This window comes from Sus scrofa, chromosome 2 (assembly GCF_000003025.6).
Source record: "Sus scrofa isolate TJ Tabasco breed Duroc chromosome 2, Sscrofa11.1, whole genome shotgun sequence".
Classification (NCBI taxonomy): Eukaryota; Metazoa; Chordata; class Mammalia; order Artiodactyla; family Suidae; genus Sus; species Sus scrofa.
Window position 1 is genome coordinate 127,008,622 of NC_010444.4, and position 22,138 is coordinate 127,030,759.

At 40.0% G+C, this 22,138-nt stretch overlaps 1 protein-coding gene across 11 annotated transcripts in view; it reads left to right on the top strand.

The window, feature by feature from the left end:
• CSNK1G3 (casein kinase 1 gamma 3) overlaps positions 5,115-22,138 on the top strand; it is a 115,812-nt gene continuing 98,788 nt past the window's right edge. For 5 of the 11 annotated variants that reach the window (XM_021084688.1, XM_021084695.1, XM_021084693.1 and 2 more), the window contains exon 1: positions 8,506-8,863. The gene's annotated coding sequence lies outside the window, so the exon portion shown is untranslated. Of the gene's footprint in view, positions 5,139-8,394; positions 8,864-22,138 lie in introns of those variants that run through there. The other 6 variants (XM_021084697.1, XM_021084699.1, XM_021084691.1 and 3 more) reach the window with 5 other exon arrangements.

Here is a 22,138-nt window from a genome sequence, read left to right on the forward strand (position 1 = left end):
AGCTGCACTGAAATACAAAGCTTCGGCAGGGTGTGGCCAGCTTTGTCAACTAAGAGAATACAAACCTGGAAGCCAGGGAGCCTCATAACAACAGTAAGATAGTCATGGATTATAATAGGGTGAAGCCAAAGAAGTGAAGCAGGATGGAACTACAATTTGGAATTCAAGAGTTCAAGAGGACATAAAAGCAGGCCACGCAAGAAAGGATACAAATAGGAGAGACAGTGGTGAGTTGACCAAAAGGCAGAAATGAAAGTCTACTGGTTAGATTTCTTCAGTTGCAACAATGGAAATTTACTATGATAATGCAAGCAAAACAGAATTGAAAGAATAGCATTGGGAGCACAAGGGTGGTCTAACAGAAATAAGAGAAGCTGGAGGTCCTGATTTGGGCAGAATCCAAACTGCTCTACAGGCTGGAAAGTGAGGTCATAGCCACTGTCCTATAGTAGGAACTGTGTAGTCAAGATACTGCTCTTGGATGGATTGCCTTTCTAGCTGTTTTTAGATCCCATGTCCTGCTGCTCAAGATTCAAATTTAGGGAGAGAGCATCCATTTGGCATTGTTTGGGCAATATGTTCCCCATTATTCTTCCTCCATCTCATACCACACTTGTAGGAAGACAGGGCTTCTGGTGACAGTGAGAGGGAGATAATTCATCAAAAGGAAATCTGAGTGCCATTAGGAAAGAGTAAACAGGTGCTCAGTAGCCAATATACCACGAATGTCCAAATACACATGGTAAAATAAAGAAAAATAGGGGCTGAAGCAAATTTAAACAATGCTTTGCCTCAGAGTCACAAATCCAGGTCCATAAGTCTTGGGCTTTTAAAGCTAGGGAACAGGCTGGCTTCTGATATTTTCATAGTGATTATCTTTCATGTTGGACTAGAAAATGTAGGCTCCTAGAGGGTCATATGGTAGCTAACAATGAACATATATTTAATATATTTAATGCTTACTGTATGCTGGACACTGTGGTAAGGGCATGTATCATTGCTTTCAATCTTCCTGATCTCTATGTGATATAGGTATGACCAATTCATTTTATAGACGACCCAACTGAGGTTCTGACTATTTAAACTCTGCAAGGAAGGAAAACAGAAGGAAACTGAAAAATGGTATAATCCTAATTATTTTTTTTATTTTTATTTTTTTCCCACTGTACAGCAAGGGGGTCAGGTTATCCTTACATGTATACATTACAATTACATTTTTCCCCCAGCCTTTCTTCTGTTGCAACATGAGTATCTAGACAAAGTTCTCAATGCTATTCAGCAGGATCTCCTTGTAAATCTATTCTAAGTTGTGTCTGATAAGCCCAAGCTCCAGATCCCTCCCCCTCCCTCCCCCTCCCATCAGGCAGCCACAAGTCTCTTCTCCAAGTCCATGATTTTCTTTTCTGAGGAGATGTTCATTTGTGCTAGATATTAGATTCCAGTTATAAGTGATATCATATGGTATTTGTCTTTGTCTTTCTGGCTCATTTCACTCAGGATGAGATTCTCTAGCTCCATCCATGTTGCTGCAAATGGCATTATGTCATCCTTTTTTATGGCTGAGTAGTATTCCATTGTGTATATATACCACCTCTTCCGAATCCAGTCATCTGTCGATGGACATTTGGGTTGTTTCCATGTCCTGGCTATTGTGAATAGTGCTGCAATGAACATGCGGGTGCACGTGTCTCTTTTAAGTAGAGCTTTGTCTGGATAGATGCCCAAAAGTGGGATTGCGGGGTCATATGGAAGTTCTATGTATAGATTTCTAAGGTATCTCCAAACTGTTCTCCATAGTGGCTGTACCAGTTGACATTCCCACCAACAGTGCAGGAGGGTTCCCTTTTCTCCACAGCCCCTCCAGCACTTGTTATTTGTGGATTTATTAATGAGGGCCATTCTGACTGGTGTGAGGTGGTATCTCATGGTAGTTTTGATTTGCATTTCTCTTATAACCAGCGATGTTGAGCATTTTTTCATGTGTTTGTTGGCCATCTGTATATCTTCTTTGGAGAAATGTCTATTCAGGTCTTTTGCCCATTTTTCCATTGATTGATTGGCTTTTTTGCTGTTGGGTTGTATAAGTTGTTTATATATTCTAGAGATTAAGCCCTTGTCAGTTGCATCATTTGAAATTATTTTCTCCCATTCTGTAAGTTGTCTTTTCATTTTCTTTTTGGTTTCCTTTGAAAAGCTTTTGTATAATCCTAATTATAGAAGAAGTAGAGTGAGTACAAAATGGAAGTGAGGTTTTAACTAAGGTATCCCTCCCACATCAATTTTAACTTCTGCTGACTTTGCGATCTTGCACAGTCAGATATGGCATCAACAGCATGATAGGAACAGGTGGGAGGATGAAACTATGTCAGGAATTTAGCAGTACTGCTTGGTGAAGAGAGGGATAAAATTAAGACCAAGTGTGACGAAATAGGACAGAGACTAAAGAAACACAATTATACATGGATGCTGGCACCAACCAAGACAGTCCTTTGTTCACTGTCCAAAGAGCATGTGCAGTTCAGACATAGCTTGGACAAGCTTTGGCAAAAATGTGGTCCCATCTAGAAGTAGGATATGGTAATCCAGTGAGCCTAGTCAGTGGGTGATATTTGAAGAAGTTTAGTGGTTTGACCTCAGACCTCAGGATCCCAGCCAGTGACCTAGGGTCTAGTCAGAACTTGGACTAGTGAACAATTTTGCAAACCAAATTTATAGCTTCTCCACATGGTATGGGGTTCTGGGAAAGGCTACAGTTATTTCTTTCTTTACTTATGGCTGCGTCCATGGCATGCAGAAGTTCCCCGGCCAGGGACTGAACCAGAGCTACAGTTGTAATCAGTGCCACAGCAGTGACAATGCTGGATCCTTAAACTGCTGTGTCACCAGGGAACTCTCAACAGTTTCTTTCTTTCTTTCTTTTTCTGTGCATATGGAGCTCCCGGCCACAGCTGTTATCGCACCTGTGACAACGCTAGATCCTTAAACCACTGTGCTGGGGCCAGGATCAAAACTGCTCCCAGCACTCCCAAGATGCCACTGATCCTGCTGCACCACAGCGGGAACTCCCCTGACAATTTCTATTAGGAAAAGAGACCAAAGGAGAAGTCCAGTGCTGCAGAGTGGGAAAACATTATAGGGAATAGTAGAGAGGAGAGTGGCACAGTTGGAAGGCTACACTCATCCAGAGCTCCACCATGGCACTCTGCTTCTTCAGCCAGAAGACTGCATGACTCCTGTGGGTGGGGCTGATGGTCAGATTTGGCTCATGAACTGGGGTGGGCTCTTGAGTTAGATACTGAGAATTATAACTAAGGAAGCAAAAGAAGACCATGGGAAGGAAAATGGAACAGGGGCCAAATATTATGGCCACCTCTAAATCTCAGATTCATATGTTATTCACAATTCCATCTGTTCTTGAAAACATTACCAAAAAAAAAAAAATCACAGTTTTAGCTACCTCTTCCATTTATCACAAGACAGCACCCCTCAAATAGCCAGACTTGCTTAAAAGCTGCCAACATTCAGGTCTGTTAATGAAAAACAACAAAAATTAAATTACCTCACTAGAGATTTAACCACTCTTTTTGGCAAGACACTTTTACACTTTTCATGGTGTTTGTAGCTTTTCTCTATAGACAGTTTTATTTACTGAAATTCTTTCCTTTAAGAATATATTCTTTTTCTATATGAAGTTTTAATGTTATGCTGTTTACCAATTGTCTTGCCTTATTTACATCCTGTTTAACCTTGATCTTTTCTTTCATTTATAGATAATGTACTTTCTACATGGAAAGTATTCCTTTGAGGAATACCTTGGACTGACTGTCTCCCCCCAAAATTTGTATGTTGACACCCTCACCCCTAATGTCCTAGTATTTTGAGATGAGGCCTTTTGGAGGTAATTAGGTTTAGATGAAGTCATGTGGGTGGGGTTCTCGTGATGGAATTAGTGCCTTTTTTAGAAGAGATCACGCCCAGAGGAAAGGTCATAAGGGCACACAGTGAGAAGACAGCCAGCCTTGAGAAAGCCAGAAAGATCCACTCTCACAGGAATGTCACGATGCTGGCAGCCTGGTCTCAAGACTTCCGGCCTCCAGAACTGTGAGAAAATGAATTTCTGTTTTTTAATCCACCTAGTTTATGATATTTTATGACAGTCTGAGCCAAGACAAGGAGTCTATTAAATATATGATTATAAAATACAATAAATCTTCTCAGAAAAGTTCTGTGATTCTTGTACTTTCATTTTGGCCAACTACAAAATACTTAAAATCATCCTTCCTGGGATGTATAAGCTAGTGTTTTGATTCTGGTTGCACACATGACAATCCGAAGGAAAGGTTGCTAAGTGACAGCTTTCCCCAAACCTGACCTAGCTGCTGTCTGTGACTGGCTTTCTCCCAGAATCCTTCCTTTGCCTCCTGTGACTGCAGGCTTGACTGGGGAACAGGTTATTTTTCTAGTCTTAGTAAAATATGCTGTTTTGCTCCCAGGCTTTGGCTACTATTACCGTGTCTTATTTTGCATTCTTCCTGTTTCTTCCTAACCATTTACTTCTTCATTTCTTCTTCTTTAAACGTTTAAAAAAAATACATTTTTTTTGGGGGGGGGAACAACATAGCTTAAAATTTTTTTTCTCTTCCAGTTTTATTGATATATAATTGACAAATGGCACTGTGTAAGATTAAGGTGTACAACATAATAATTTGACCTACATACATCATGAAATGCTTATGGCAATAACTTTAGGGAATATCCATCGTCTTATACAGATATAAAATAAAGGAAAAGGGAAAAAACATTTTTTCCCTTGTGATGAGAACTCTCAGGATTTACTCTCATAACAGCTTTGATATATAACACACAGAAGTGTTAATTGTATTAACTGTTGTGCATTACCTCCCTAGCAGCACTTATCATATAACTTCCAGTTGTATGACTATTTACTTTTTCTTAATTACATCTTTCCTCCAGGTAAATGAATGTTTCCTCTGTTTTTATTTTGAAAAGTTTTTGTAGAGATTTTAATTTCAGTATTTTATATTTTGTCTTTAACAGTTTATCACTTACCATATCCTCTTGGGCAAGTGAATTAATCTCTTCGAGACCATCATCCCTCTTTACTAAGAGGGAGAAAGGTAATAATAGCTGCTATATGACTTCATAGGTTGTTGTCAGAATCTAATAGAATCATGAAAATCACAGTGTGTGCAAATTTTGGTTGTTTCAGTATTATTGGGAAATATCTGCCTGTATTTAACTCAGCCAGATTGGCCACATCATTGAGATACACTGCAACAAAATAAGAGTGTTGATTAGTCTTTGCTGCTTATTTGTATTTTTAGGGTATTTCTCGATCAATCCATGCAAAACAAATTTGGCTTAGGAGACTGTCTAGATGGTATATATGAAGGCTAGAGAAGAGAATGATTATAACACAAATACATGTGTTAGTGCTCATAATCTTTAATACCCTGGAAATTTGTATTTATCTTTTGACAAAATATTTTCTTTTCATGTCCTGTAAGTGGTTTGCTTGAGAGACAGATTGGTAGGTATATCTTGTGGAAAGTAAAGCTGGCCATTTTCTTTTTCTGTAAGCAATAAGATTTCAACTGGGAGAAAGAAGGAAATGGAATAGTTTTCCTGATTAAAACTTTAATTGAAGGTCTTATTCCTACTCCAGTGTGTGTGTGTGTGTGTGTGTGTGTGTGTGTGTGTGTGTGTGTGTGTGTGCGCATGTGTGCGTTCGCACATGCTTCTCTCTGTGTGTGTGTGTGTGTATGTTGTCATGGCTGAGTGTGCAGAGGGTAAGAGAGAGAAATAGTAACAGAAGAATCAACAGACATAAGGGAGCTACTAGAACATTTACGTGATCTCAGATGTGAAATTAAAGGCTCCCAGATATTTTGCTTTCTTTTTCTTCCCTTCTCAAATTCCCACTTGATAAATTGTTTTTTCCTAAGGAATTCATAATCTTGGGCTGAGTCATTTTGAAGTAACTTTCCCCCCTTGTTTTAATAGAAATGTGTGAGTAAACCTTCTTTTACTTTTGTCCTGTTTTGTTTGTAGTAATCACAATAGTTGTTGCATGCCTAAATGGTGGAACAAATATTTACTTACAGAGATGTAAATTCAATAGAATAAAATTTTGGGTAGTAAAAATATCACAGTTCTTTGGGAAACATGAGAAATATTAGTAGTATATAAACACCTGATAAGTGGCAAATGCTAGGAAACATGGGGTAACACAGACAATTAACTATATCTGATGTAAAACATAGCAACAGGAAAATTATGATCTGTCTGCTTGTGTTGAGACATCATGCTACAAAACAAAGAATTTTGGTTGAGATACCTGCAGCTTGGACTTTGCCTCTTTAGCACAGGTTGTTTTCATATGGCCATTTTTTTTCTTACAAGTTAATTTCATTGCTTCCTACCAAGGTTACCTGACAATTTTAATTTATAGGAGTTTCTAGGTCAAATTTTAATTAAAAAAATATCTTCATTGAAGGGTTTGAAAACATAAACATTTATTCTTATCCATATATAATTTAAAAATGTGATTTGATGGGAGTTTCCTTTGTGGCTCAGTGGGTTACAAACATGACTAGCATCTATGAGAGTACCAGTTTGATCCCTGGCCTCACTTGGTGGGTTAAGGATCTGGCATTGCCATGAGCTGAGGTGTAGGTCACAGAGGCAGCTCAGATCCAGTGTTGCTGTGGCTGTGGTGTAGGCCAGCAGCTGCAGTTCTGACTTGACCCCTAGCCTATGAACTTCCATATGCCACAGATGTGGCCCTAAAAAGAAAAAAAAATGTGATTTGATGATCTATTTATATACCTGTATTCTTAAACATTTATCTGAACTTTGAGGAGTCAGTGGAGATGTTCTTGATCTAAATTGAGTTTTTTGAGGCAGAGAATGTAACATGGCTTGTTTGTTGATGACAACACTTGGAGTTCCCTCTATGGCGTTTCTTCTCCATGTAGAGAGGCAGGGTTAACTTTGTTTCTTGTCTAGTATTGAGTTTTGGGATATATCAGAAATGTTGAGATGTAGTATTTATTAGACAAATTATTCCCAAGTCTGGGCACGCATAAATCTTAGTTGCTTTTGAGTCTCTAACCATAGTGTCATAAACACATGAGTGCTCTTAATACCACTACTCCTCTAAGACTGGTGATATCAGCCACTTCATAACCTCCAGTTTGAGAAAGCTTGAGGCAAAAAAAAAGGCAGTGTTGTACTATGTAAACAAAAACGGCATCTCTTCATACTAACTACCCTTCTGAAGATACACACTGACCTTATCACACCCATCTGGCTAAGGTAGAAAGGGCGAACAAGATGAAATCTCAATTATTTTAAAGTGCATTCATTTCACTGGAGCCTTTTGGGTTTTTAGCGTGTGAGAGGGAGAAATTGAGAGAGAGGGAGAGGACTTTTTTGATACAGTGAGTGTATCAACATATCAAAACTTTTGATAAATTTTTAGCATAGCACGAGGTCGTGATTTTTCTTCATGCACGCCTTAATTTCTGACTCTTGAAAACCATTTATTCAACAATTTAAAAAAATTATAGTTCGAGTCCTCTACAATGCCTTCATGGTGGATAGATTTCAATTGACGTCTTCCACTGTAACATATCTTCATCCCAGATAACCAGAAGAGAAAGAATGTAAATCAGCAACTAGAGAGTGGAGTCAGAAAACATTTGTTCCAGTTTGTGTTTTACAACTTGATGTCTTGAGTGGTGTCTCGCATCTAGAAACTTCAGGAGGTTCATTAGAAAAATTGAGACAGTAAGTTCCACCTTACTATAAAGATAGAGGATTGCCTAAGATCACAATGTTCTCTATAGAAAGCAAATAGAATGCAAACGTGAGCCACAATTTCTATTTCAATTTCTGTTTACAGGCAGCTGAATCACTTATATACCACTGAGACATAAAAAAGCAGGGAAAATGTCAATCCAGGGATGTCGCTTCATCAAGCCAGGCCCTAAAATTCTTTGGCACCTGGAGGGCTGTGCTGGGCACACAATGGAAAACCTCAGCACCCTGACTTGGCACAATGGCGCCCTTAGGTTCTCCGCTCATTGGAGCAGCGGGGAACTTTTCATAGCTCATATAAACCATGCGAGCTTTTTCTTCCAATTTTCTCCAGAGACCTCGCCAAGCTTCTACCCGCAAGGCCTCACCCAGTAAAACAAACGCGTATCCACGACTACTCCACAAGCCCCCTACACGAAAGGCTCGTGCGGAGGTGGGGAGGGGGGCGTGGCTTGGCCTTCTAGGCCTTGCCAGCCAATGAGCGCAATGTGTTTCTTCCGGTCGGCGAGCCGACCAATAGGAGCAAGTCGGTGTAACCTTCGGCTCTACTCGGCTCTTTTCGCTGATGCGGGCAGCTTTTAGGGCCGCTGCTGGTGGAGAGACGCTTGCTTTCCTTTTTAATTTTTTTCCCAAGCGTTCACTTCCGGGTCCGGCGCCGATCCGGATGCCTGAGGCAAAAGGATGTTTGACCTCCGGATAAGCGAGGCGCCGCTGTGCATTCATTCCCGGCTGCATCAGTGGCTACAGCAGCGGCCCAGGCGGCGACTCTCCGGCCAGAGGCGGCGGTAGGACGCACCGGCAGTAGTGCGGGAACCGAGTGCGAGCCGAGCTGCGTTCCCTCCCTCGCTTGTTCCTTCCCCCCTGCCTCCCTCGCTCCCTCCCTGCGTGGCTCGCTTTCCTCCTCTGGCCGCCGGCGGGTGCGATGTGCCGCCGCCGCTGCCCCCATCGCCGCTGACTGACGGACCGGGGGGCTCCGCCCGCGCCCGGGACAGACCCCGCTGCTCGCGGCCGCGCCTCTGAGGTAAAGCCCCCGCCGCGTTAGGGACCGGGCGGGCGGCCCCGGCCCGGCGGCCGCCTCGGCGTGATCGTGGCTCCCTCCTGCCCGGGTGGGGCTGGGCGGACTGGGGTCCCGGGCGGGGTGGGGTGGGGTGCGGCGGGGGCGGCGCCGCCGGCCGGGGCCTCGGGCAGGGGTGGGCGAGGACCTGGGCAGGCGGCGCCGAGGCGCGGGCGGGAGGGGGCCTCAGCTGGGGGGCGAGGGCGCAGAGGGCTTGCTGGGCAGGGAGGGGGCCGAGGGCGGCCGGACGGGCTGGCTGCAGAAGTTGCCCGAGTGGTGCGGCGGGGGTGGGGACAGGGGGGAGGTGGGCGAGCTTGGAAAAGGCTGAGGCTTTTGGGGGAGGGTCTGGAGGTCGGGAGCGCAGCCCCCGGGGCTCCTCAATAGTGTCCAGACAATTACCTTTGGAGTGGGGATTTTAGGCAGCAGGGAGGGAGCCATCGGTCGGCTGGAAGGAGGTGTCGGGGGCCGCATTCGTTTCAGGGGGAAACTTCCCGATGGGGTGTTTGTTTTACGGGGGGGCAGGGATTTACCTATTTGATAGAGCTTTTGACTTAGCTCAAAACTTAACCGAGGCATTAGTCGGGGAAACCAAATTACTCCGATTGTTACTGTTAGGGTGCTCATTTGTTTGTTTATCCCACTTGCAGGGGGAAGTGGCACAGAGAAGCGTTGGCTTAGTCCACAGCCCCCACTTTTCTTTTTTGTGGGGTAGTGATGGAAATGTGTGTTTGCTCCTGGGATGGGGGTGGTTAGGCCTCTGTTACGATCATTCCAATTCTCCCAAGGAAGGAGGAAAAGTTAATGGGTGGGAGAGAGAGTCTGTGTGGGAGATGGCTACTGTTGCTACACTGTGCGAATTAGTTTTAACTCTGTCGTAATGAGTACCAAGGCTGGTCAGCAAGTGACCCCTTTCTAACCTTTGGTTTTTAGAACATTGACTTTAATTGGAAAATTAAACACCTCCTGATTTTTAATAAGTTAAAATAAGTCAATACTTATTTCTTGTACGTTTGCAACTACTTCTTGTAATAGGAATGGCACTTGCCCACAGATAGTAAAAGAGGTTAAACTGTATCTAAGTTGGAAGACTTTTTAAAATTAAAAATATCGAATTAGTAAAGGATATTTGTTTTCCCTATAAAGAAACAGATTGTGAAAGAAAAATATCACAAAAGTTATAAGATGCGAGGCCAGTTTCAGAAAACATTTCCCACCAAAAATCAGGTTTCTTTTGTGACATTCTTAATATGTTTTTTGGGGGAGGGGGTTGGAGAGAGATGTGCTTAGTGTATTATATAATTACTCCCAAACTGTGCTCCAATTGTATTCGGAGCTGAGATAAATTATCTGCGTATTTTATATACATTAGCCTTTATAATTCCACAAAGGATGAAAATTGTATTTATGGGCATTGGAAGAAAGGTGTATAATAAATTGCATGGCTTTGGCATAGGTTCCCAGCAGAGTGTATAGACACTTGTGCCTTCAGGGAGCTTGCATTTCTGGATATGCCTCAGGTATAAGTAATTCTTATTAGAATGGGGGACAGAAAGGTTAATTTTAATGTTGATACATGTAAGACTTGGGGAAATCTTGGAAAAGGATTATTTTTACTGATGATTTATTGTGCTCATTGACCTCTTCTGCCATTCATCAGCTTAAAAATTGATGCATTATGTAATTATTGACATTTTCATAAGTAAATTTGCAACATTAATTGTTGACACAATCTTCAACATATGAAAATCATTTATTCCTTTAAAGAAAAGTAGTAGCATTAGAACAAAGGAGTGGTTTAGTTCAACCTGAACCTTTACGCAAGAAACTTATAGTACGTGTTAAGGAAAGAAGAGTGGGTAGAAACATGAAGAGGAATAAGACCCAGGAGCTACCTTGAAGGGAGAAGCAGTCTTGCACAGAAATAATTGCAACACAGGACTCCTGTGGGATTTATTAGAGATGCATGGAAACATGGTGTGTGTGTATGTGTGTGTGAGAGAGAGAGATACTAATTTTTGACTGAGGAATTATGATTGAGTTTAGAGCTGTAATACGCCATTTGGGCCTTAAAATATTTTAATGGTCAACATCGCTCTGGCTGTGTGGGAGTTAGTTCTGTAGGTGAAGGGAACAGCGTGAGCACAGGCATGTTGGTTGGGTGTGATGAGGCTTGTTAGGCTGGATGTAAGGCTGCTGTGCCTGAAGGTATTTGTGGGAGATAAAGCTGTAAAATTCGGTGGAGAATGTCCACGGATGTCTAGAATGCCTTGTATTTAAAAATGTCAGTTTGAGGTATGCACGTCCAAGTGTATTTATTGTGTGCCGATAGGGAGTAGGTAGTCAAATAAGGCTAGTAAGTTTAAAGGAAAAAATTATAACACAATAGTGAATTTGTTATCATGCATGCTAATAGAGGAAAACAGAAGAGTTTATAATCTAAAACAGTTCATATGGGGCTTATCGTATTTTTTTGTTTGCATTTGGATGTGAGTGTGTGGCGTTGTAATTGGTTTTATGTGAAATAAATCTAGACTATAAACACGTGATTCGAGAGGAAATGGGAAGCTTTCCATTTTCTTCTCTAAGTCCTCTCTGTAATCCCCTCCATGCTGGGAATAGACCATCATTCTCATGTATTTATTGATGCAGATTTTTTCAGAAAAGAACAAGTGATTGTTTAGTAGTTTCCAAGGGCTTCCCAAAAGGATGTATCAAACTAAATAGAGGGAATACTGTAATATTAAATTACAAAATACAGGTCTCTGGATAGTGATATTATTGTTAATACATTTTGAGGTGAAATTTGCTATGGATAAAGTGAAATGTGAGGTATCTACATGGGAAGAAAATTGACTGTAACAGTAAGATGACAACATGAGAAACTTCCATAGTTCCAGATAACTCTGTATAAGGTCTTTATTCCTCTTATGTATTGGTGAACCTAAAAAAAAAAAAAATTAACCCAGAACTTAATCATTATCAAACGAGTCTTTAGAGAAATATCACCCTTACAACATGTGTACTACATGTGTCATCATGTAGTCCTGTTACAGGGAAGATTGTTCGGTAGCTTTTTACTGTTGTTTCTTAGAATTCAGTAAGGGCTTGTTATAACTAAATTTGGATCTTGAACCTTCCAATAAAAATCATACTTTGTTATAGTTGATTAAGTGTCTGCTTTGCCTACGGACCATAAATGATACTGTTAGGACAACTCAATGAGTTAGGTGGTATAACTCTTGCTTTTGACAGTAGGAAACAGAATCTTCTAGAATATAAGCAACCTGTTTAAGATATATACCTTGGAGTTCCTGTCGTGGCGCAGTGGAAAGGAATCCAACTAGGAACCATGAGGTTGTGGGTTCAATCCCTGGCCTTGCTGCTCAGTGGGTTAAGGATCTGGCGTTGCCATGAGCTGTGGTGTAGGGCGCAGATGCGGCTTGGATCTGGCATTGTTGTGGCTGTGGTTTAGGCCGGCAGCAACAGCTCTGATTAGACCCCTAGCCTGGGAACCTCCATATGCCGTGGGTGTGGCCTATAAAGACAAAAGACAAAAAACCCCCCCAAAAAACCATATGCTGCCAGCGCGGCCCTAAAAAGGCAAAAGACCAAAAAAAAAAAGAAAAAAAGATACTTTGGAAATCAGAGTGCATATTTAAATGTATTTTTCTGACGTCACATTAATCTTTGTCTTTTCTTACGGAGTTGGCACTTAGTAGTATTGATTGGTGTGGTTAATATGTGTTTGGGTATTGGTTCTCCAAGAGGTAATTTCTTTGGAAATGGTGGTTTTGGGGTATCTGTAAGATCTGTAATTGTAGAGAACCTCTAGGAGGAGATGATACTGTTCTAGCCTTAGAACCGTAAGCTACCTTGGAGTATCACTTTTGTGCTGATCTGTAGCAAAGAACCATTCTCAGGATCATTAATGTGTAGAAATCAAGTGTGTATTGTCTGTTAATGTGAAGTCACTTTGGAGAGCCTCTGAACTACTCAGAAAATGTGGAATGAGACAGATATGTAGGGCCGGATAAGTTTATAGACATAGTGGAGACTGCTGTTAGCCATGTTTTTTTCCAGCTTCCTTCTCAAAGCCGAGATTTAGGAACAATAAATATTTGGGTTTCCTCCTATTATGGGACCTAAGGAAGGTATGTAGTGATTTGCTCTTAAACTGTATTAAGTGACTGATTATATTCTCTCCTTCCACTCTCTGCCTGTCATTTCAGTTCTGAGAAAGAATTTTTTTTTTTTTTAGGGCCACACTGGCGGCACATGGAGGTTCCATAGGATAGGGATCCAATCAGAGCTACAGCTGCCGGCCTACGCCACAGCCACAGCAATGCAGGATCTGAGCCGCATCTGCGACCTACACCACAGCTCAGGGCAGTACCGGATCCTTAACCCACTGAGTGAGGCCAGGGATCGAACTCGCAGCATCATGGTTCCCAGTTGCATTCGTTTCTGCTGTGCCACAGTGGGAACTCCTTGAGAATGAATTCTTAACAGTGAACATGAAGTGTTTATGTACCAGATAAGACACAAATTTTGGTCATTTTCTTTACTAATCATGTATCACATAGTTATAATTTAATGAAAATCTATAGCTGAGTTAGGTCCACATGACTAAATCACATCTACTTTGATGTATGGCTTTTACTGTAATTGGGTAAAATCTTATGATAGATACTCTTTTTTCTTAAACACAAATTTCTAATGCTTTTTTATTTAGGAAGGTAATGTCAGACTTTTAGTTGTATTCAAATTTGTTACATGTTAGCAGACTCTGTGTTGAACTCCTTTCCTTAGCTGAATAGCTATATTTGAAAAAAAAAAAGGCAGGAAGGAGAGAGAGTTCATCTGCCATTGGTGCTCTTCATCAATACTGAGAAAATGCGCATAAAATGCCAAGATGCGATGCATGGCATATAGTAGGCACTGTGTAAATCTTCTCTTACATTAAGAAGTTGCTGAGAGATGTGAGTTGTTAGAGGGTTGATTGGTGCACAGAATAAGTGAAGACTTGAGGATAGCCTATTGACAGGAGACTGTGAACTCACCTGTCCTTAATCCACTCAAAAGCTTTAAGATTTACTCTTTATTGACTGCTTGATGCCCCTGCCAAGTTTAAATGACAGTAGACTAACCGCTAGTTTGTTTTTGAACTTTTATTCCCACCGGTTATTATATATTTACCAAAAATCATTCGTATTTGTACCCAACAAATTGTTAATGGTAGTTAGTTGTACTTGATGTTGTAATTACATAGTTTAATGAAACAGTATTCAGTGAACTGTGAAGGCCGAAAGGTGTTTATATGAGAACCAGTGGTTACTTTGAAAACAGGTGAGTAGCTAAAATCAATTATAGTTGAAATAGGTATGGGTGAAATAACTTTAAATGATTAGGGGGAAAAACCCTAAAAATTTAAAAAGATTCTTTAGTAAAATTGCTTTTAAGTGTTTTAAGTCTTTCCATGTTGAAGAAACAGAAACAGGAAATCACAGGTGATGTACTATGGGTATGGTTTTTGCAAGAAAGATAAAATAGAATTACAGTTCATAGACTCAGGCCCTGCACTCAGAGACTGTCTTGTGAATGTACATTTTTATGTTTTAGTTGCATTAAAATGTTTAAGGCATGTAGTTTTTTATGATTCCTCTTTTTAACTAACTTAGGAACTGTTGGTTCATCATAATTTGTTAAAGGGGGTATCTACTTCTAAAACATCACCTGGTTTATACTCTCTCACAGAGGTTTATTTAACAGCATCCTCTTTTTTAAAAAGAAAGAAATACTGGTATTCCTGAACCTGTAGTCATTCATATTTTAGGGAGCATCGTTTAATTATCAAGTCAGATGATCAGTCTGTGATTCTAACATATTTCCTGATAGAGTCTCTTTGCTGATGTTATATGTTACTTTTCAGCTTTGACATAGCATCCCAGGGTTGGAGAGCAGCCTTCTTATAAATATACCATCTCCTCAACCTGAGTAGAAACTGTGGGAGTGAATTGGTGGAGGAAGTTGTCCTTTGGAAGAGGAAATGCCATACCCTTGATGTGTACCAGGAACACTCGAGCTTCGTGCAAAGCGTGTTGGTCCAACAGTCTGCAGCTTGCCTTTCTTGCCTAGTTCAGGCTAGTTGGAAAGGAAAACCATTAGGTGTACCCGAAGGAGGTCTAGTTTGGAGAAGGAAAGGTAGATGGGGTATACTTTTTATCTTGGTGTCGCCACATTACAGTGCCTGAAATGCAAACAGCTCCTGAAATGAAACACTGAAAGATGGAAGAAGAGCTCTTTTTTTTAGAGTATTGGTTAGCCTCTGTGTAATTTGCTTGGCTCTGCTTTCCTCTCTGTGTAGAATTCATCTTTAGTCTAGTAGCAAGATCACATCTAGATTTGCCCTGACCAGGACATCTTTGGCCCAAGCCTGCTGGCATACTTGCCCTTCATGTTTTATTGACCAGAATTAGGTCACGTACATTTCCAAACCACTTATGACTAGGGGAACAGGGTGATAATGGTTCTTTTCTACTAATAAGGATATATCCTCTGCAGTTGGGGTCACATTTCCTGGAGTTACGTTGTGGAGGGAGGATATTCTTAAAAAAAAAAAAAAATTGTGGGAAGGAATAATACAGTGGACATAGATGTTAGACAATCACTAGCGGCCACCACATCATTTATTTTCATGCGTGAATATACATAATGCATATAAAGGCACTTTGAACTTTAAAGTGTTGTGCAAAGGTAATATTTGAAAGATTAGAAAGCTGCTTCTATATTACTATCTTAAATATGCTCATGTATGAATATTTTAGGAGCTGAGAAGGCTGCTCGTTTTCTTATTGACTAACTTTGACTCAATAAAATCAGTTATCTAAGTTGTAAGATTATACTTTTTTTGTGGAACTCATAAAACTATTTTAACTGTAAATTAAAATTTTGTACCTGTTAACTTATTTAAATTTTTTTCTGGGTCGCTGCCCTCTTTCCTCGACAGTACTCGCCCACATCTTTATCTCATCAGATTTCTTTGTCACACCTGGAGGAGAATAAGTACATTGAGGAAATGGGAATTTGTTAGTCAGAGAAATGGTTTATTTTGAATCAGGGGAATCCCAGCGAGATAGGAGGATACATATCTTGAGTGCAGAAAAAAGAAAAAAAATGGCAGAGTGGGGAGGCGGGGGAGAGGTGGCCAGAATCACAGACTTTTAGAATTGAACTGAATCATGGGAAGGTTGAGTGACGTACTTAAATTACAGACCTGGTTGGTGGAACTCTCCTAGCCTCACTGATAGTGTGGTGCTCTTTCTGATCAAAAGGTGGGAGGCCATGAAAAGATATGTCTACTTGGCAGTTTTGCTCAGGACTGTGGGTTAGTTACGTGAAGCCATTTAGCCAACTGCTTTTAATGCAGATATTTGTGCTGTCAGGGTTTGGAAAATTGTAGCCAGAGTTGGTCTCTGTCTTTGTGTATGTGTGTTTAAGTAAAACCAGCAGACAAATCTTTTAATCTTTTCAAGGAGTTGACAACAAAGCACATATATATAAACACACCACACATATACACACTAACCTTCAGGTTGGACTTGCTGAAATGAAAATGCAGAAGCAGAATGAGTGCTTGGAATAATTTATGTACTTTTATTTTCAAGAAAGTTGTTTTCTTAAAGATTTGTTTTCAGTATACGTAAAAGAGTTTTTGTATGTGTATGTGTGTGTGTATATATATATATGGAGATATATATGGAGATACAGGTATGTATAAATACAGAGTTAATATACAGAATTAGTTGTAATTCTTGTATTTGTTACAGTTGTAAATATACAGAATAAATCATCCATTTTCTGGAATGATATTTGCATTAATGATAATTATTTATAAATAGAATGATTTTTATTTTTACACTTCATGCTTCTCTGTATTGTTCGGATTTTCATCTGTGATTATGCATTATTTTTACCATTGGAAAAAAATAGTAATTTTCTTTTTTGAGGGAAGAAAATAAAATCCTGGGATAGGATGTTTTCTGCCAACCTAGATTAACATATAATTCTGCTTTCATTGAACTGTACATTTTTTTCTTTTTTCTTTTTTTCTGTTGAGCCCTTGACATGCAGAAGTTCCTGGGCCAGGGATCGAACCCACGCCACAGCAATGACAATGCCAGATCCTTAACCTGCTGCACTGCAAAACTATTTTTTATTACTTTGAATAGTGTGCCTTGAATGCACTGATACTTTGTAATAGTATTTATTTTTTAAATTGGGCTTGCTAAAATTATTCATCTTAAAATTTTAGGTTGTGGGGGGAGTTCCTGTCGTGGCTCAGTGGTTAACGAATCCGACTAGGAACCATGAGGTTTCAGGTTCGATCCCTGGCCTTGCTCAGTGAGTTAAGGATCCAGCCTTGCCATGAGCTGCGGTGTAGGTTGCAGACGTGGCTCGGATCCCACATTGCTGAGGCTGTGGCATAGGCTGGCGGCTATAACTCCAATTCGACCCCTAGCCTGGGAACCTCCATATGCCGCTCCCAAGGGAGCGGCTCCAGAAAAGGCAAACAGACAAAAATAATAATAATAATAATAAAAAAAAAATTTTAGGTTGCACTTGGCCATATGATACCTTTCAATACGTGTGTGTGTGTGTGTGTGTGTGTGTGTGTGTGTATTTATTTATTTATTTTGTCTTTTTGCCATTTCTTGGATCCTTAACCCACTGAGCGAGGCCAGGGATCGAACCTGAAACCTCATGGTTCCTAGTCGGATTCGTTAACCGCTGAGCCGCTACAGCAACTCCTGAATACAAGTTTATTTTATAACAGTAGTTGACTTCATGATATTTTGTAAATATTTTATTATCTTTTTTTAAATTTCTTTGGTTGTAACCTCCGGTGGTATACTTGGTAGAGTATCAGAGTATGATATATTGGAGTCAGAGGTATAGTCAGAGTTTCTTTTAGTGAAAAGGGAAGTGAAAATGTTTTTTCCCTTATGGCTAGTCTGTGTCATGTTTATTTTTTATTTAAGTGAGATACTTATTTATATTCTAGCAGTGAATGCTTTAAAATACTAGGCAAATGTAGTAGGTAATGTTATAGGGAGAGAAGAGAAAAAAATTCCTAAGTTCTACTAGTCTTATGGTGTGCAAATACATGGCTGTAAGGCCTTTTAATAAAAACCCTAATTTGTCATGCAAAAATAGCTTTGTATTGTGTTGGAGGTGAAACTAGTAGGTATCAGTTGTTGGTGACATTGGGAAAAAAAAAAAACCCTGGGGACTTCCCATTATGGCTCATTGGAAACAAATCCAACTAGTATCCATGAGGATATGGATTTGATCCCTGGCCTCCCTCAGTGAGTTGGGGATTGGTTATTGCCCTGAGCTGTGGGTAGAGATTGCAGGCATGGCTCATATCGCAAGTTGCTGTGGCTGTGGTGTAGGCTGGCACCTGCAGCTCTGATTTGACCCCTAGCCTGGGAACCTCCATATGCCACAGGTGGAGCTCTAAAAAGTAAAAACAAAACAAAGCAAAAAAACAGTACTGTGAAATAGTAGGCAGATGTAGTAGGTAATGTTGTAGGGAAAGAGGAGAAAAAAATTCCTAATGTTCCACTAATCTTATAGTGTGCAAATATATGGCTGTAAGGTCTTTTAATAAAATCCTAATTTGACATGCAAAAATAGCCTTGTATTGTTTTGGAGGTGAAACTAGTAGGTATCAGTTGTTGGTGACATTGAAAAAAAAAAAAAACAAAAACCCTGAGGTCCCATGTGGCCCAGTGGGTTAAGAACCTGACTGGTATTCACGAGGATTCACTTCGATCCCTGGCCTCAATCACTGAGGTTAAGAATCTGGTGTTGCAGCAGGCTGTGGCATAGGTCCCAGATGTAACTCGCTGGTGTTGCAGCAGGCTGTGGCATAGGTCCCAGATGTAACTCGGATTTGGTGTTGCTGTGGTGTAGGCTGGCAGCTGCAGCTCTGATTCCACCCCTAGCTTGGGAACTTCCATATGATGCAGGTGTGGCCCCAAAAAAACAACCCCAAAGCACATAACCCCCGCATCCTGATATTTGTAGATGCATATTTGTATAAAACATTTTATTTTCTCCTTTTATTCCAGGGTTCTGAAAACATTATGACTCCCCTCCCCCCAAAGAGTAAATCTTGAAGATGTAGAATCTTGTAATGCCAGTTTTTATTTTAAAAAATGGTAGAGTGTTTACTGAGTTCTTTTTCTATCGTAAGACTCAGGACATATCGTGGCTAATATTTCTTTATATATTTGAGGTTCTGAAAATATTTGTAGTTAAAATGTCAGATGTAATCCACTCTTTAAACCTGTTCTTTTGAGTATTTTCTGATAATTCGTTGAATATTGACAACTGGAATGTGTGTTGTGTGTTTACTGTATGCTATTAATCTAAATACTAATGAAGGTTGTTTTCTGAAAACCGCCTGGAAGAATGAAATCCTGAGCATTGGGAATGAAAACATCAAATAAAATAAATGTTACTATATCCCCTTTAAAAAAATCTTCCAACTGAAAGTTGGTAAATTTTTCTCTGTGAGAGAGTAAATGAGAGAAGACAAATTGGACAATTTTAAAGACAGTGCTTTCAGTCCTGGCCGTAGGACTGGGTGTGCTAACACCTACCAGTAGATGAGAGACAAGGGTTTGTGGAGAAGGCAGCTTGTCTCCGTGGTTCTCAGCCCCAGCTTCTCATTAACATTTTCTGGGGAGGTTTAAAAAATGACAGATACTGTGATTCTGCCCATGCTCATTTGTGTTTGAACCAGAGCGTTGATTGATATTAGGATTTCTACAGGTGATTCCAGTGTGCCTCAAGGTCGAAAATGACTGATTTCTGTTTCTCTTTGTACACATCTCTTAGTTCTTGTTGAAAAAAGTACTCCCTTTTACTTTCAAGCCCCTTCCCCCCTTTTTTGTTGTTGGCTGCGCCCAAGGCATGTGGAAGTTCCCAGCCTGGATCAAACCGGTGCTGCAGCAGAGACCCAAGCCACTGCAGTGAAAACACTGCCGTCTTCTTTCTTAACCTGCTTTGCCACAGGGGAATTCCTCAAGTTTTTTTTTTTTTTTCCTTCCTTTCTCTCTTTTTCTTTTTCTGGCTGCACCAATGGTAAATGGAAGTTTCCAGGTGGGGAGCAAACCAATGCTGGATTATTACCTGCTGCGCTACAGCAGGAACTCCCTCAGCTTCTCTTTTTAATTGGGGATGGGGATATGTAAATAAGACCAGAAATGCATAGAAAATATGTGTAAGAGGACCAGGTTAATGAAGTGAAGTCTCTTCATAGTTTCATACTCAGAATCCTTAGTGAGGCCACTATACTTATTGTTCATTAGCAGCTTTTTAAAACTGTAGCACCAAAATTAAAGGAGTTGTGAAGTTTGGAAGATTTGTTAAAGGGAAGCTTATCAAGAATAAATTAAGGCACCAGTTAAGATACCACCAGTTCACTTACTTCCTAAGAAATGTAAGTGATAAAAGCAGTCATATCTTTAAAGTTAGTATAAGTTGCTCATTGAAATTTGATTAGTTTTATCTTCTATTTCTCTTAATTACAATATCATTGAGTTGTATTTTTCATGAAACGTAAGGATGGAAGGGGCCTTAATGGTTATTTAGTATAACTGGACTTTTACCATTCTTTTTTAGTATTGTTGATGAGGAATTGTCTCTGTTTCTCCCCTCAGTTGAAATAGTTTGGTACTTCACTTATAGTGTATTGTGTATATATTATATTGTTTGAATTGTATAGACTCAGTAAATGCATACATATGAATATACTATGATAACAGGGATTTATGGTTATTGTGTCTTGTCATTTATGGCTATTCAGGGTCCAAGGTGACTCATTTGCCAATACTTCCTAGGTCAGGAACACGCTTAGTCGTTACAGCATTTTTCTTGTGACACATTTTAAATGAGAGCAAGTGATTTTAAGATGAGTTCAATATACTAAATTCCATTTCATGAGCATTTTTTTTTGCTTGGTGGCAAAATTGGATTTAGCATTTCTTTTATAAATTTCAAGGATTAGCTTTCTGTAAACTACCCTGGTAGAGTTTCTGGTAGAGAAATTTAAGGGTATATACTCGTAGAGGACATATTATGTGTGAACCTATGGAAGGCTTTTAGAATTATTTTGAGTTTATCAGAATACCACAACAAAAGCAGCACACAATGAAGAGGTTACCAGTTACATTTTGCATATATAATTTGTAAGGGGATAATGGTACTATTCCATAGGACCATAATTCCTTATCAGCAATTCTGACATCCAAAATGCTCTGAAAACCAAAAGTTTTTTTCTTGTGTATTTGGCACAAAGTGATTTCCTTCATAAAACATGTTGTGAACAGTGTGTCTTTATTTCATTTATTTGTAGGTTTCACCACAGAAATAGTGTTTAATCACAGGGTGTTGTCTTAGACTCCTCTGTCCCATTCTAGCTTTCTCTATGGTTGTTATAAAATAAATATAAATGTATAAACTATATGGTATAGGAGTTCCCGTTGTGGCTCAGCGAAAACAAATCTGACCAGCATCCATGAGGACCCACGTTCAATCCCTGGCATTGCTCAGTGGGTTAAGGATCCAGCGTTGCTGTGAGTTTGGTGTGGGTCAGATCCTGTGTGGCTGTGGCTGTGGTGTAGGCTGGCAGCTGCAGCTCTGATTCGACCTCTAGCTTCTTGGGAACCTCCATATACTGCGGGTGTGCCCTAAAAAGACAAAAACAAAACAAAAACAAAAAACAAAAAACAAAAAAAACCCCTGGTGTTCACACTATATCACCTGTCAGAAATGCTCTAAAATTCTGAATTCCAAACTTGTTTACTTACAAGAACTCTGGAAAAGGAACTGCGGAATTGCATTAATTTGCTTTTGCCATTTATTTCTTGATAGAAGTTACACAGCATTTTACTCCTCTGTGATGGAGTTTGAGTAAGATGCCTATAAATTTCTTTTGCTTTTTACTCTTGTAAATATGTTTACACCAAGAGGCACTTTATTTTAATTTGTGTTTATTTCTTCAGTAGCTGTTGAAAGCTTTTCTGGTTTTTTTTTTGACACTGAGTCTTTGACACCCCATAACCCTGGTCTAATGGGGTTCACAGTGGTCCCAGAAACGTGGTGTGATTAGGATGCTTGAGATGGAAAATGTTTCGAGTAACTTTGGCATAGCTGAGTATTCATCACACTCTC